This window comes from Palaemon carinicauda, chromosome 14, assembly GCF_036898095.1.
Source record: "Palaemon carinicauda isolate YSFRI2023 chromosome 14, ASM3689809v2, whole genome shotgun sequence".
Taxonomy (NCBI): Eukaryota; Metazoa; Arthropoda; class Malacostraca; order Decapoda; family Palaemonidae; genus Palaemon; species Palaemon carinicauda.
Genome location: NC_090738.1, coordinates 17,082,424 through 17,099,485, shown reverse-complemented (window position 1 = coordinate 17,099,485; position 17,062 = coordinate 17,082,424). Strand labels below are relative to the sequence as shown.

Below are 17,062 nucleotides of genomic sequence, written 5' to 3'. Positions count from 1 at the left end.
TATATATATATAATATATATATATATATATATATATATAATATATATATATATATATATATATATATATATATATATATATATATATATATATATATATATATATATATATATATATATATATATATATATATATATATATATATATATATATATATATATATATATATATATATATATATATATATATATATATATATATATATATATATATATATATATATATATATATATATATATATATATATATATATATATATATATATATATATATATATATATATATATATATATATATATATATATATATATATATATATATATATATATATATATATATATATATAATATATATATATATATATATATATATATATATATATATATATATATATATATATATATATATATATATATATATATATATATATTATATATATATATATATATATATATATATATATATATATATATATATATATATATATATATATATATATATATATATATTTTAAGCTCCGGGCCCCTAATTTGCTTTCCTTTAAGATACTCATGTATCTTTTATCTTACAGACTGTACGCAGTGCGATGACGGAATGTGTCGCTGTCCTGCATCAACCCTGCGGCCATGACATGTGCCGTTTGCATGCCCACTGTTCTGTCCAAGTGGATGACTTAGCTGTTTGGCATCCGGACAATTGTGTAGTCTGCTACACAATGACCTCCACTCTAACATCTGACTCGGTGAGTGCATTTTCATTAATACAGACTTGTAGGAAATTACGATTAATTTCGATGGTTTACATTAACTACGATTATCATTTTTAAGGCCACAGTCCTCTGGACTTCCCGCATGCCTTTCACTTCGTGTCTACGAAGTCCTTGGACTTCTCCACTTTTCTTTGGCACAAATAACCCTCGCTAATAGTCTGTTCTCTTTCAGAGCTCCTAACTTGAAAAAGATACAGCTCAGGCTACCCTCAAGATCTGGATTGGCGGGTTCGCCCGCAACGTGAATGTCAAACAGCCTTATATCCTCTCTGAGGAATGGTGTTCCTGTCTCTACCCCCTTGCTAAAACTTCAGCTGCGGTCCCCAAAGCAGAGGATCGAATCCCTTCTTCTGGCCCCGGACCAAGAAGAGACGGGCGACACCCTAACTGAGGACGTCGCTACCCTCAACCTCGATGTGGAACCCATGGCTCTGGATGATACCGACGCAGGTAGGGACGTAGGCGAGTCAGGTGGTTCCCGGGCTAAGATTCCTCTCCCTAGCCCGGCTTTCTCTTCTACTTCAGAACACTCTTCTTTTCGAGGTTTTCCGGGGACAACTGGGACTGATCTCGGTCCCCGGCCTGTTATCCCCAAGGTGAGGGATCATCGTAAGCCTTTATATAAGACCCACAAGTCTTTCAAAGACCACAATTCTTAAAAATCATCAGCTTCGAAGGCTAAATCTTCCTCCACCAGAGTGTCTCAAGACCCAATTGCTGTGCCCTCAACCTCTCACGGAGTAGCCTCCGTTCCGGCACCTGTTCCCCCCCCCCCCCCCCCCCCCCCCCCCCCCCCCCGGCGGAATCATTTAACCCGGTGGATTTTTCCGAGAGAATGTTTGCTCGTTTTGAGTCGATGCTATCGTCTCATACGCAGCAATCACAAGAGAGAATAGCTTCTATGGAGAGCCTAGTTCAGGGACTCATGCGCTCGGGGCTGCCACCGCCACAACAGCAGTACCCCATCCCCGACGGCTCCAAGCTTCCTCCTTTCAATAAGAATAACCCTTGGAGGTTAGCATTGCATGCCCCCTTCTCGGAGGGTATGTTGTCAATCGAAGGTTTCGGTACCCGGCCTCTTGCGGATTACGAATTCTACCCGCCGGTCTTGAATTCCCCTTCCCCGGCTACGCTCGCCTCACGGAAGACGCTCTGATTCGATTGGATAAGGTCCCAAAGGAAACTGTTATTTTTCCTAAAGAACAGGCACAGTCTGTCTTGGTCCGCATGTTCAATGAGTGGGACTGCTTGAACACAATGATTACAGCCTACAAAAGTTCTTATACTATGTTTGTGGCCAACGACCAGACCCCTACCCCATGTGCGACCAAGATCATAGAGACAGTCTTTCAGGCTATCAAGGAAGAGAAGCCTTTACCTCAACTCAGGGAGACCGACAACCTCCCTTCTCTTTCCGGGAGACAATGAATGTTGGCGGAACGCCCCAGCTACCTTCTCGGTAGGTAAGTTGAGCCCGGATGGTGCCTCGACGCAGTTCAGCGAATGGCTTCCCAAACTCCCGGAGTCTCATTAAATTGGAATATGAGTTGCCCTTTCTGAATTGACCGTCGCCACTTAACAACGAGGAGGACCTCCTTAAGGTCCTCACTAAGTCGCTTTTGCAAAACTTTATGGCTGACGCCTATAATTTTGCAAACGCCAGGACCCATTGTCGACGACACGTCCTATCCGAAGCCACGATTAGGCACGAACCTAATAGGCTCATCAAAGCTCCAGTCTGGGGCCCGGATCTTTTCCCAGAGGATTTAGTTAACTCGGTCCTTAGCAAGGCAGCTAGACCCAACCAAAACCTCAAGGTTAGGTGGGGCCTGGTTTCGAAGAGGAAATATGAGCCTACTAGTACCCCAATTCGAGGTAGGAAGAGATTGAGGCCCTTCCAATCTTCCCAATTCAGGCAACCTCTGCAAGTGGTTCAATCGGTCTCAGTCCAACCTGCTCCTCAAGGTCCCCAGACTTCTACCTTAAAGGGCCAACAACAAGAACAATACGTCCTGGTCCCTCAGTCTCAGATCGCCTCGACTTCCTTCTCCCCTGCCTTTAACCCCACTTATGAGTCTCGGGGCTCTTTCCGTGGCTACCAGCGTCATGGGTTCCAGGGGTGCCTTTCGTGCCCGAGGTGGCGAAAGGGGTTACCACCGAGGCAAGTCTTCCCGCGGAAGCAGAGGAGGCAAATCATCCTCCAACCATTGAAAAACTGCAGGTAGGAGGGAGATTGTACATATTTCGGGACCATTGGAAGTTAAGCGATTGGGCTTTCAGCATCATCTCAAAAGGCCTAGGGTGGAGCTGGATACAGGAACCTCCTCCACCGAACAGCTTTTACCAGCTACCAACGGAAGAACTACGTTCCTTCACAAGAGATCTGCTACTAAAGAATGCAGTCCAAAGCATACGTCGCTTAAGATTTCAAGGACGCTTGTTCAGCGTGCCAAAGAAAGGCTCAGACAAACGGAGAGTAATCCTGGACCTTTCTCGTTTAAATTCCTTCATTCGTTGCGACAAATAACATATGCTTACCGTCTCGCAGGTGCGGACCTTACTTCCCCGTGGGGCCGTCACCACCTCCATCAATCTTACAGATGCCTACTATCACGTTCCAATAGCAAGGCATTTTCGTCCTTTTCTGGGCTTCAAGCTAGGCAAACAAGCCTACGCATTCAAAGTGATGCCATTCGGGCTCAACATAGCACCCAGAATCTTCACAAAACTAGCAGAGACAGTAATTCAAGAGCTTTGAACTCGGGGGATTCAGGTAGTGGCCTATCTAGACGATTGGTTAACCTGGTCAGATAATGCCCAGAATTGCCGCATAGCAATGAACAAAGTCCTCCCCTTCCTTCGACAACTGGGATTCCAAGTCAACCTCGAGAAATCCCGCCTGGTCCCGGAGACCAAGTTTCAATGGCTGGGACTGCAATGGGACCTGTGCTCCCATACGCTGTGCCTCCCCAAAGCCAAAAGGAAGGAGATAGCGAGGAATACAAAACAACTTCTCAGGGAAAAGTTGACCTCCAGAAGGAACCAAGAGAGGATCGTAGGTTCCTTACAGTTCGCCTCCGTGACAGACATCGTCCTAAGGTCAAAACTCAAGGACATAAACAGTGTGTGGCACTCCAGAGCAACCGCAAAACGCCGAGACAGACGTGCTCGCCTTCCCCCAATCCTGAGAAAAAGTCTGCAGCCTTGGACGAAGATCAAGAATCTTTCCAAGTCGGTTCCCTTATAACATCCGGTCCCGGGACTCGTCGTTCACACAGATGCCTCCTTAACAGGGTGGGGAGGTTACTCCCAACACAAAAAAGTCCAAGGGTTATGGTCACTGGTCTTTCAACAAATGCACATAAACGTCCTAGAGGCCATGGCAGTCTTCCTCACTTTAAAACGTCTCAATCCAGCCAGGAATCTCCATATCAGACTGGTTCTCGACAGTGCAGTCATAGTACACTGCATCAACAGAGGCGGCTCCAAATCAGCCCAAATAAACCACATCATGTTGAAGATTTTCTCCATGGCGGCATTGCACAAGTGGCACCTGTCAGCAGTCCATCTAGCAGGAGTCCGGAATGTGGTAGCGGACGCACTTTCCTGGACGGTTCCGCTAGAGTCGGAATGGTCACTAGACAATCGATCTTTCCATTGGATACTGTCTCAAGTCCCGGGTCTCCAGGTGGATATGTTTGCGACGGAATCCAATCGCAAACTAGATTGTTACGTAGCCCCCAACTTGGACCCTCAGGCTTATGCCACGGACTCTATGATTCTAGATTGGAATACCTGGAAGACGATTTATCTGTTTCCTTCGGTGAATCTTATCTGTTTCCTTCGGTGAATCTTCTGCTGAAAGTTTTGCACAAACTCAGATCCTTCAAAGGTCAAGTGGCTCTCGTAGCCCCCAACTGGCCCAAGAGCAACTGGTTCCCCTTGTTGCTAGAACTAGGTCTCCGCCCCCGGCGGATTCCCAATCCGGTGCTAACACACAGTACAAACTTGCAATGTGTTCGCTTCCTCAAGGATTCTGAATGCCCTAACTTTATGGACTTCATGAAGTTTGCAGCCCAACGAGGTGCAAACATGAAAGCACATTTGCTTGTCTCTCTTGGGTACAATCTACCATTTCAAGACTTTGTGCTTCGAGTTTCCAACTGCTCACTCTGGTGTTCCCCTTTGGTAGCTGCGTCTTGGGCCCACTTGCAAAGGATAGATACTTCTGACAGTGTATTTAGATGAATGGCCTCCTCGGAGAGGCAGTTTCTACTAGATCGAGATCTGAGTCCCGCATTTTGTCCCGATTTGGGAATTGTGGTCAACTGGGAGAAGTCGAAGGCTCATTCTTGTTCAAGACAGATCAAGTACCATCCTGTTCGTAATACTATGTATTCAGTTAATTCTAATAGCCAGGCCTTCTCCATCATGAGGCTCAATACTACATAGCATTCTAGAAGTTTTATTCCAGCTGTGACCAAGTTGTGGAATGATTTTCCTAATCGGGTAATTAAATCGGTAGAACTTCCAAATTTCAAACTTGCAGCAAATGTTTTTATGTTGAACAGGCTGACATATCATTTTAATGAGAACTTCATGAAGTCCATAAAGTTAGGGCATTCAGAATCCTTGAGGAAGCGAACACATTGCGAGTTTGTACTGTCTGTGTTAGCACCGGATTGGGAAAATGGTGGGGGCGGAGACCTAGTTCTAGCAACAAGGGGAACCAATTGCTCTTGGGCCAAAAGGGAATCTACACTCCATCAATATGACTCAGCTGTCAAGAAATTAGCTAAGTTCTTGAAAGATTCCCAAGTTGAGAAAATGACGATGAACCTAACTGTGACATTCTTCAGAACTCTCTTCGAATCAAAGTCAGCCTTGAAAAAGATCTTCCATATTGGTTTTGACATTGATCTAACGGATTCATATTTTTCATCCATTCCGAGAGCTTGTCAGACTAAAACCTTCAACTCGCCCTAGCACAGTTTCCTGGTTTTTGAACGATGTTCTTAAGCTAGCCTCTGACACCCCAAATGAATCCTGTAACTATATGGCATTATTAAGAAAGTCGCTTTTTCTTTTGAGCCTCGCCTCTGGCTCCAGAATCTCAAATTGTCAGCCTTATCTAGAGACCCAGGTCATATAGAGTTTCTCTCTTCGGGTGAGGTCCTTCTCTCCCCTAACAAAGTTTTCCTGGCTAAAAATGAGGACCCCCAAAACAGGTGGTCTCCCTGGAAGATTGTTCCACTTCCTCGGGATCCATCCCTGTGTCCAGTTACCACCCTGAAATCCTACTTAAGTAGAACTTCCACTACAACCACAGGGCCCTTATTTATTAGAGAACACGGTGGAATCAGGCAACAAATTCTTTATTTTATTAAACAAGCTAATCCTGAATCATTCCCACATGTCCATGATATTCGAGCTGTGGCTACCTCAATTTTTTCCACCATATGAAATTTGATGAGCTCTCAAAATATACGGGTTGGAAATCCCCTAAAGTTTTCAAGCGCCACTACCTAAAACCTTTAGAAGCTCTTAATTTGCCACAGTAGCTGCTGGGAATATAGTTCCTCCTGAAGGTACTGAGTCCTAATCACAACGTCTTGCTCTGTCCTCTTTCCCTCCTGCCTGGCTTACCTGTTGTTCCTACCTGTTTTGTTTACCATACACCCTTATGGTGTATGATTTTATTATTCATTGATCAATTTCACATTGTTTTTTATTTCACTTGTTCTTGAAATCCCCGAGCTGATTTTATTTTATTATGTTAAACCTTTGTTATGGATTTACTTTTGCTTGGTTCTCTCTATCATCCCCTGATGGGATTTTGTACCATGCTCATATTCATATCTATGATTGAATTTTTACCTTAGCATTTTTGATTACCAAGCTGGATTACCACTATTAATATCTGTTGAATTTTACCTACGGGTTTCATTATTGATTGTTTACCATGTCTATTTATCACTGTCATATACATGTTGATTTATTTTTATGGGTTTCCACATCCCTTTATTTTATATTAAAACTCATCAGCTATGTTATTTTTGTGTTATTCCCTCTTCAGGTAGTTAGCCATATTGGGTCCCCATTCTCTGGTACGATTTCACTGGGCGGCACGGGTCGGAGCCCAGAAAAGGGATTTTGACGTAGGAAAAATCTATTTCTGGGCGAGAGACCCGTGCCGCCCAGTGAACCCACCCGTCCCTCCCTAATTGGGCCCCAATCTGGGGTGCTATAAGGAGTGACGTCACTGGCGTGGGATCGCTAGTAGTAGTAGGATGTTGAATGGCACCTCGCTGTTAGGGGATATTGACAGGAGATATCTAAATGGTGCGAGGCCTCTGGTTGTGATTTATTCACCCGCCCCAGTATTATACCGACATCTTATTAAGGTGAGCGAGCTGGGTTCAACCTAGCATTCCTATACAAATTTTTCTCTGGTAAATTCATAGCAGTTTTTACCTTAGAAATGATGTAAAAGGAGCATTTCACTGGGCGGCACGGGTCTCACGCCCAGAAATAGATTTTTCCTACGTCAAAATCCCTTTATAGTATTATATATCAGATTTATTTTAGTGTTACTTTTTTTCTTTTTTTTTTCTAAATTCATTTTTCCTTATGTCCTTTCCTCACTGGGCTATTCTCTGTTGGAGCTCCTGGGTTTATAGACTCCCACTTTTCTAATTAGGGTTTTAGCTTAGCTAGTAATAATAATAACACTGTAATAAGTAATACAGCACAGCAAATTTCTAGAATAAATTAGGAAGAGTTACCTTTATCAAAAAAGTAATGCCTGATCTGTTGTTGTCCCATCCAATGTAGTATCTATTAAATTTGTGAAGGATATTGAAAATGGCAATGTGGGGAAAATATTTAATTCCATTTTTAAAAATTCTCAAATCTGTTTTAATGTCTTAAACTTCATGAAAATGATGATAATGTCATTTTTCATTTTAAAGAATCTTTAAATTTATTTTAAAGAATCTTTCATTTTCATTTTTCAATTTAAAGAATCTATTTTATTTTTAAGAATTTTTCATTTTAAAGAATCAATTTGAAAGCAAATTTTAAAAGGTCCACAGCATAGTTGGAGACACTAGAGGTATTATTCAGTAGAATATAAACCACCACCTTGCTTTATTGCAATAATTTGAAGTTATTTTTTTTTCTTTATTCCCATCAGTGAAACTAGGGTTATTTCCCCAATTACGTCTTGGAATTGAAACATTTTTTTGCCTCAAAGGCTTTTTTTCAATTGCTGTAATTATTCCTAGATAAAGATGATACTTTGCATTATAAATATTGCTGTCCTAGTTTGAAAGGGGCAATCAAGATGGCATAGGAACCATAGTGTCAACGATATAGCGTTATGGTACCCATAGAATGGGTTCCTTCTCTCTTGATCACACTTTTAGGACCGCATTTCTGGTGACAGTCCAGACACATAAAAAACCATTGACTCAGACATACTGGTGTAACCTTGACAGTTAATATTTCGGTAAGAAATTACAAAAGCAACCAAAACAGTGCAAAAGGTTACAATATTGCAACTTATTCAATGCATTTTAATACCAAGTGAGGTTTTCAGTATCTTATACTTTAAGAGGATAAGAAATTGATATACAAAAGAGGCAAGTTTATTTAATAAAAATCATAATTTTGATATAATAGAAGGATAGTTTTAAATTCATTAAAGTACAATTACTTTCATGTATGGTGGTAAATATATTATAAGGAAATTAGTGATAACTACATGTTGAAGTAGTTTTAGGGGGCTTAACTTTTAAATTAAATATTTTTTTGTTGTCAAATTGTTCAACTTTTCCATTTTTAAAATAGTAACTAGTCAAGAGGAATACTATAAAATTTCTTGTCTGGTTATAATAGTATACGCAAAACAGGTTGGGCTGTATTTCAAGTCTTGAATGGAACATTTTAGTTATGTTAATTTGAGCTTACGGCAATTGAAAACTTAATTTTAAATGTTAATTTGAGCTTACGGCAATTGAAAACTTAATTTTAAATGTTAATTTGAGCTTACGGCAATTGAAAACTTAATTTTAAATGTTAATTTGAGCTTATGGCAATTGAAAACTTAATTTCTGGGTCGAACCTGTGACGGCCGGCGAAAAAGTCCTTCTTTGTACTTTTTCTGATATAAATCTTCCAAATATACCAGAGAAAATTAAAAGCATGGAATGCAGAGGTTACAACCCTCGCGCGAGCACCTTGTTGGTGTCGTATATCTAACAAAGGCGTTTGTAAAACACTATTCACAGGCTGTCTTCCATTTAGATAATCCCTTCATCAAAGGGGGAGGGCCGTGACAGGCCCTAGAGAATACAGTTGGGTTACCCTACCGACACCCACCACTCGCGCTCACTAGGTTATCCTTCTGTTTTGGACTTACCAGCAAAGTTGATAAGTGTTTTGCCCAGTGTTTTTCGAAGTGATTGTCGTTAATTCAACATGACTGACGTTGATACTTCACCCTTACCAATGTTAAGTACCATAGTTTGTTTTGGCAGCTTTTGACAGTACCGGGCATTTGTTCTGTTTCCAATATGGTGGTTTTTAGTTTTGGAAGCGATTGTCTTGCCGAGGTATCGGCAGCCATTTTGGGTTATGTTCGCTTCGGTAAATATTCTAGTTAATTTTGCCCATCTGGTACTCTGTCATCTTGATTATATCACTTAGGTTTTATGGCCTTTTAGTGTTATCATTAATTTTTACTATGGTATTTATTTGCTTGCAAGTCCAATTTGGACCTACGAAGAATAGCGATTTAAAGAATAGCGAATTAAAGTTTAGCGATTTAGTCTGTTAGTTTGTTCTCGCCTCAGAGGCTTCGTTTTAGACTATATCCTTGTTTTTTGTTACGTTATTCTTCGTTCTTGGTTATTACTAAGAAAAGCAATCAATTTTATTAATGTTCTTGTTTTATTGTGTGATGTTAGTTTTTTATTATGTAACCTTGAGAGCGAAAACAGAGACTGCTCGTTCCCTGTTCTTCAGATATGAGTTATCCTTCTCTCGTTTTCTTTGTTAGCTCGAGTAAGAGAGGTGAATTTCCCGTTCTCCGTTTTTATACGATCACGAGTTATTCAGGCCTCCTCTTAGTATCAGAGTTGATGATAGTACGTTTAATATTATAAACGTTTTTATTGATGTGGTTACTGTTAATATAGCTAACACTATTAATAGGTACGTTAGTGTATGAGTCATTAATTGGGGTCGTTTTATACCGACACCCTTAGCTCCGTGAGTTATGCTTAGCTCCGCCTTGAGTTATGCTCCGCTATATGGATACTCATTGGGTGAGAACTAGTTAACGTTCAGGAGCAGATTTTTGGAGTGCAACGGTGAAATCCGGCACTCGGACTCCGGCTGAAGCCTTTTACACACGAACCTTTTTCATGTTTGATCATAATTACACCGTTACGGCCGGCTTCACGGGAGATAACACAATCATTCATTGAGGTTAATGTTATCGTACCGGGAACGGTCACGATATCACGGTGACGGGCCTTTGCTACCGGATCTCCGGTACAAACAGAGATCAAGCAGACGGCCAGAACCGGAGTTAACAATGTGATACCGATTATTACGGTCCCTTTTTCATCGAATCTCCGGCTTCACTGGAGATAACACAAACATTCAGAATGTTATCGTACCACTGAGGATCACGTTTTCACGATGACGGACCTTTGTCACTAGTTCTCCGTTACAAACAGAGATCAATCAGACGATCAGAATCAGGGTATGAACCCCTTTTTTCATAAATAATCACAATATCGTTATTACGATCCTTTTCATCGAATCTCCGGCTTAACCGGATATCGTACAGGCGATCAGCATTGAGGTTAATATTAGTTTTCCTCTGGTGTTCACGTTGTCACTATGACGGACCTTTGTACCGGGGATTGTTACCGGAGCTCCGGTACAGACAGAGCTCACTCAGACCACGGGGGCCAATCTCTTGTTTTGCTGTAAAGGAAAGGATTTAACATGAATACAAAGTAAACTGTATTTACTTTAATGACACTTTGAATTTGCGTTGGTAATATTCATTAGTTATTCTTGAAAGTACAAATAAAAATATATGAACATAACTATGCCTATATTTATGCATATATTTAATTCTAACTATGTATAAATATGGATAAATATCCATACAACATCGTGTTCAAATAGAAATAAATTGATTATGCCTATATTTATGCATTTTCAATTCTAACTATGCCTAAATATGAATAAATATCCATACAACATAGTGTTCAAATAGAAATAAATTGATTGTGCCTATATTTGTGCATATTCAATTCTAACTATACCTAAATATGAATAAATATTCATACAACATCGTTTTCAAATAGAAATAAATTGATTATGCCTATATTTATACATATTCAATTCTAACTATGCCTAAATATGAATAAATATCCATACAACATAGTGTTCAAATAGAAATAAGTTTCCACTCAGTACTGGGAACCAAACGTTGGCCCCTTCTAATAAAGGGCCGGGTCGAGACTAACCATGCCATGAGAGGCTATCTACTGTTCCTTGAAACAGATGAATCAATAGAATACTAATAGCCAGTAAATAATGTTAGACCCGGTTCTGAACGTCTGAGTCAGGGGTGGCCAACCTGTGGCGGATGCGCCAACAGTGTCACATTTCATGAATACAAGTGTCGAACTATACCCCAAAAGATAGTACATTAAATGATTTTTCTTTAAAATTGATTTTTATGAGTTATACAGCTGATCCCAGCCTGTGAATAGGATCATTAACCAAAGTTCAAGGAACATCCAGACTTATGTCCCCTTTCTTTTACAGAAGGTTCGCCTACATGGTTCCCGTCAAGATGATGATGAATCTCTCTGGCCTGCAAGAGAGGCTCTCCGCCCTTGGTTATCAAAGTTGGGAAGAAATGCTCCATCTAGAGGTCCCTATCTCCTCAGAGTGTCCTCTCTAAGGTTGGACGACGACCCCATGGACGGGCAGGTAGGTGGGGATGAATTTTGAGCCTTCAGCTTTGCAATTACCTACGTCACCGACCTAGGACCCTTAATGGATCCTGATGTTCATGTTACCCTGCATAAACCGTGACTGCTAAAAGCAACACATTCTAGGGAAAACCAAGGGGCTATGACGGAGCTCAAAAGTATGGTAGTGAGTCAGATCCGTTCAGGAACTCAGAAGTTTCCCCAGTAGCTTTAGTACCACCTCACTGGCCAAGAACAGTTGGTTTCCTCTCCTCCTCGAGTTGAAACTCAGTCCCATCCGGATCCCGTTCCTCAAACTGACCCGAGTATCCAAACTCACTGTGTCAGATTACTCAAGGATAGCCAAAACTCTAACTTTGTGGACTACAGGAAGTTGGCAGCTCGTAGAGATGCGAACATTGAACCGGAAACGATCTCTTCATCGAATGGGACAAAAAAGGGACTCGACAATTCGCCAATATGATTCGGCCGTTAACAACTAGTAGGTCCCCTAAGAGTGCAGACCATACTCGTATGTCCCCGCATTTAGCCATCTCTTTCTTGAGGTTCCTATTTGACAAAGGCCTAACAGTTAGCACTTTAACCACCATCAAGTCAGCTTTGAAGAAGATCTGCCTTGTTGGGTTCAACATTAACCTAGCTGATTCCTATTTCTCATCAACCCCAAAAACATGTGCTAGGCTTCGACCTTCGGTTCGGCCACAAAAGGACTCTTGGTCTATGAACGATGTTCTCAAACTTGCGATGGACACGGACAATGAATCCTGCTCTTATATCACTCTTCTTAGGAAGACTTTATTTCTAACGGCTATGGCCTCAGGTGATGGAACATCAGAACTAGCAGCTCTCACGAAACCCGGAAAACATAGATTTCCTCCCTTCAGCCGAAGTACTCCTTTCCAGACAAAGCTTCCCTAGCTAAAAAATGAGGATCCGCAAAATAGGTGCTCCTCTCGGAAGATTATTCTTCATCCCCAGGATTTTTCTCCGTGTACAGTCACACTCTCAAGCCCCTTTTTAGCTAGAACTGCCACCCGCTCGTCTGGCTCCTTGGTTATCAGGGAACAAGGAGGTACTATTTCCATTCACGGTATCAGGCAACAAATCCTCTACTTCATTAAACATACTAATCCGGAATCATTTCCCCAGGCTCATGATATACGGACAGTAGATGCCTCCAACAATGATTTCCAGAACAGGGACTTTGATGATTTTAAAAAATATACGGGTTGGAAATCCCCTATGGTTGTCAAACGCCAATATCTAAAGATCTTACAGGCCCTTAAATACCCAACGATGGCAGAGGGGAGCCTTATCTCTCCCCATTAATCTCCTCTTCTTCCTTTCTTCCATCTCTTCTCTTCTCCCTCCTACCCGCCACTCACACCACGTCGCCGCTCTCCTTGGTAGTTCGTTAGCCCTATGATAATTGCCATGTTTAATTCCTATGGTTTAACTGTTATTGTAGTTACCGTTCCTTTAATGTTTAGATATACTTAGACATGTAAGGTTAGATGCCTTTTGCGATTCGACACTCAGTTGGTTCCTTGTCGTCATTATTATTTAACCTTACGTTCCCTATGTCATTTGGCTGGTTGGTAATTGGACGGTTACTTTATTATATCATAGTATTGTCGTACATGGTGATTGTATTCTCCTCATTATGTTATTAATTTATTGGGCTTGGAAGGCATTCTCTGGTACTTTTTCGCCGGCCGTCACAGGTTCGACCCAGAAAAGGGATTTTGACGAAGGAAAAATCTATTTCTGGGGAGAGACCTGTGACGCCCGGCGAAACCCTTCCCGATTATTTTTGTACGGACCCACCCTTTCCTTGCCAAGCCATATGTTCTTGCAGAAGGATGACCTAGTGAGCGCGAGTGGTGGGTGTCGGTAGGGTAACCCAACTGTATTCTCTAGGGCCTGTCACGGCCCTCCCCCTTTGATGAAGGGATTATCTAAATGGAAGACAGCCTGTGAATAGTGTTTTACAAACGCCTTTGTTAGATATACGACACCAACAAGGTGCTCGCGCGAGGGTTGTAACCTCTGCATTCCATGCTTTTAATTTTCTCTGGTATATTTGGAAGATTTATATCAGAAAAAGTACAAAGAAGGACTTTTTCGCCGGGCGTCACAGGTCTCTCCCCAGAAATAGATTTTTCCTTCGTCAAAATCCCTTTTTAAATAAGTCAAATTATGTATCAATCAAGTTTACAAAGATTACTTTTCTAAAGCATTAATGTGAGATATAGAAATTATAGTAAGGACAGGAAATAAATAAAACATTTTAATAATTTTTTTTTTTTTTTGTAATTTGATATATTTTTTTATTTTAAAACTATATTTATAAACTTTTTTTATTTCAGATACAGAGGCAGATGATCACCCAGTAAGAAATAACTTAAAACATCTTAACCTACAGCATTTTATTAGAAGACGGGGAACTTCTTTACCTTAAGAAAAAGCTAAGAGCTATAGTTATTTTACTACCTATTTGTACAACTAATTGAGGGCCTTACAAAAAAGGCTGAACACAACGTGGCATACCTTATTGCAAGTCATCACCACAGATCCAACAAAGATTTCACTAGCTACCCAAGTCAGAGAAGTGACAAGATAATGAATTTACTTGAGAAATATTGTCAGTTGCTGAAGTAGGTAAAGCTTACAAGTTAACCTAATATGTACGAATACCTTAATGGAACCTTTACAAGCAGGCATTTATTTATTTTAGTAAAAACAAAGTTTCAGTAGAAATAACTAGAGAGAGGAACAGAGACACTGTAGAAGAAGTGTGTGTCCAGGAGAGAGAGAGAATCAGACAGCAGATATGACTGCAGTGAGATTGGGATGAGCCTCCTTCCCACTCATCTAAAGAGAGACTAAACAGCTAATAGACCTCCTTCCCAATCATTCAAAGACGCAAAAACCAATTGGCCTCTGGTCATATGAAGAGATGCGGTACAGTATCCTCCTTGTAAGTCATCTAAAGAGAGACTGGCTGGGGCAACCTACTTCCCGATCAGTTGAAGAGACACAAAGGTCCAGTACCTTGAATGTCATCCAAAGAAATGCTGTGGCCTGGTAGCCTTCTTCCCAGTCATCTGAAGTGACGTGGATGGTAGCTTCCTTTCCTTGGTACTGTGTAATCTGAAGGGATAAGACTGGGTAGTGTCTTTACTGGTAATCTGAAGAGAAGGCCAAGCAGTCACTTTCATGGTAAAGTGTAGTAAAAGTCCGGTAGCCTCCTTCGCAGCTGATCTGAAGGCCACCTTCCCAATCGTCCGAAGAGACATTACAACAGGATAGCATCCCTCCTGGTACATGTAAGAGATAAGTTTGGGAAACCAGATTTCTGAACATTTGAGGAGAAATGCAAACTAGAATGGTGGTTTCTTTCTTGGACACCAGAAGAGAGACAAGGCCTCCAAATCATCCGAAGATACTAGGTTGGATGGTTCCTTCCCGATCATTTGAAGAAAGACAATAAAGGTATGTGAACCAATTTGATGCAGAGGCTGGTACTCACCTGCCTAGTCCTTCTAGACACAAGGGTTTGTATTCGTGAATGTCATCTGTAGTGATGCAAAGGCCAGTACACTCCTTCCCAGGCAACTGAAACTATCTAAAGAGAGAAAGGTGGGGAGCCTCTTTCATTGTCATCTTTTCATCCGAAGGGACAAAGTCAAGTCCTTAACATCAATCTAAAGTAATATATAAGCAGGATGGTTGCCTTCCCAGTCATCAGGAGAGAAGAAGCTGGGTAAGATGAATTGACAAGGGAAATTGGTCTCTTTCTTAACATCCGCGGAGATGAAGACAGTGTCTCCTTCCTAATCAACCATGCGATCTTTCCAGTCCTCGTTAGAGAAATTGGGCTACCCCCTTTCCAACCATCCAAAGAGCCAGACAGGGAAATGAGGGTCACCACTTTCCTGGTCATCCAAAGAGGTGAAGTTGCATGAAGTTTTTCCTGATAAACTAAAGAACAAGATTAGATAACCCCCTTCCTGATCATCCGGAGAGAAAAGTCCAGATACCTTTTTTCCCAATCATCCAAAAAAAAAGCTTATTGTTATCTTCCTGGTCATCAGTATAGAGGCTTAGTAGTTTTCATCCTGGTCAACCGAAGAGCTGAAGCTTGATAATCCTGAGTACTGTAAGCTGGAGAGAAAAGCCCGGGTGACTCTTTCCTTGTAATGTGAAGAGATGAAGATGAGTCGCCTCCTTCCCAATTTATCCAAAAGACGCAGATGTCCAGTAACATACTTCGTTCATGCGAAGAGTGGACCGGATCCTTTATGGTGATCTCCCAAGAGAAGGCTGGATATTATCCGCTGCAGAGATAGAGACTAGAAGTTCATCATATAAAATATATACAGAAACCGATTATATTTTGCTCTACTATTTGTTTTTATAGGAATTTGGCTATAACTAATAATATTTTTTCTACTATTTTGACTTTGCTAATGAATCATTTAATTATAAAATTGAAAGGGTGAGTGAAAATTTTTCTAACATTATAATATAAGGAAATTAAGAATCCTACAGTAAAGGGAAGATCATGCAGAGAAAAAGTGCATGGGCAAAGGGAAGATCATGCAGAGAAAAAGCGCATGGTTAAATTTATGGTTAATTTAAAGAGATGAGGCTGGGTGGCCTCCTTTCCTGGTAATCTAAAGAGCAAGCCAGATAGACTTCCTTCCAAATCATCCAGAGATAAGCTGGGTTGCCGCCACCTTCCTGGTCATCTGAAGAGACGTAAAGGCTACATGGCATCCTTCTGGGTACTGTAAGCTGCAGAGACAAACAAGGCCAGGTGGCTCCTACCTGGTAATGTGAAGAGATGAGGACGGATGGCCTCCTTCCCAGTCATCCGAAGAGACAAGGCTGGGTAATTTCCTTTCTGGTAATCCCAAGAGAATGAGGCTGGGTAATTCCTTCGCTGCAGAGATGGAGACAAGATGGCAATTATCTGAAGAGAATTCATAATCAATAAGAAAAATATATCTTAAAATCTGCCTACTTTTTGACATATGTACTTATTTGTAACAGGATTTTAGCTAGAACTAATAAAATTTATTCTACTAGATATTTTGGCTTTTCTTATAAATTTAATTAGGAGGGAGTGTAAAATTCGTTAAATATTTATATATAAGGCAAGAGTGTTTTAATATTAAAGATCCCTCGGCAAAGGGGAAGGTCATGCAGAGAAAAAGCTCATGGTAAACAAAATAATAAACATGTAAAATGAACAGGTGCAAGA

General features: G+C 40.8%; 1 protein-coding gene across 3 annotated transcripts in view; it reads left to right on the top strand.

The window, feature by feature from the left end:
- Positions 1 to 14,472, top strand: part of LOC137653446 (uncharacterized) — a 245,199-nt gene extending 230,727 nt beyond the window's left edge. For all 3 annotated transcript variants that reach the window (XR_011046482.1, XR_011046484.1, XR_011046485.1), the window contains exon 3: positions 14,163 to 14,472. The gene's annotated coding sequence lies outside the window, so the exon portion shown is untranslated. The remainder of the gene's footprint in view (positions 1 to 14,162) is intronic.
- The last annotated feature ends 2,590 nt before the right edge of the window (positions 14,473 to 17,062 follow it).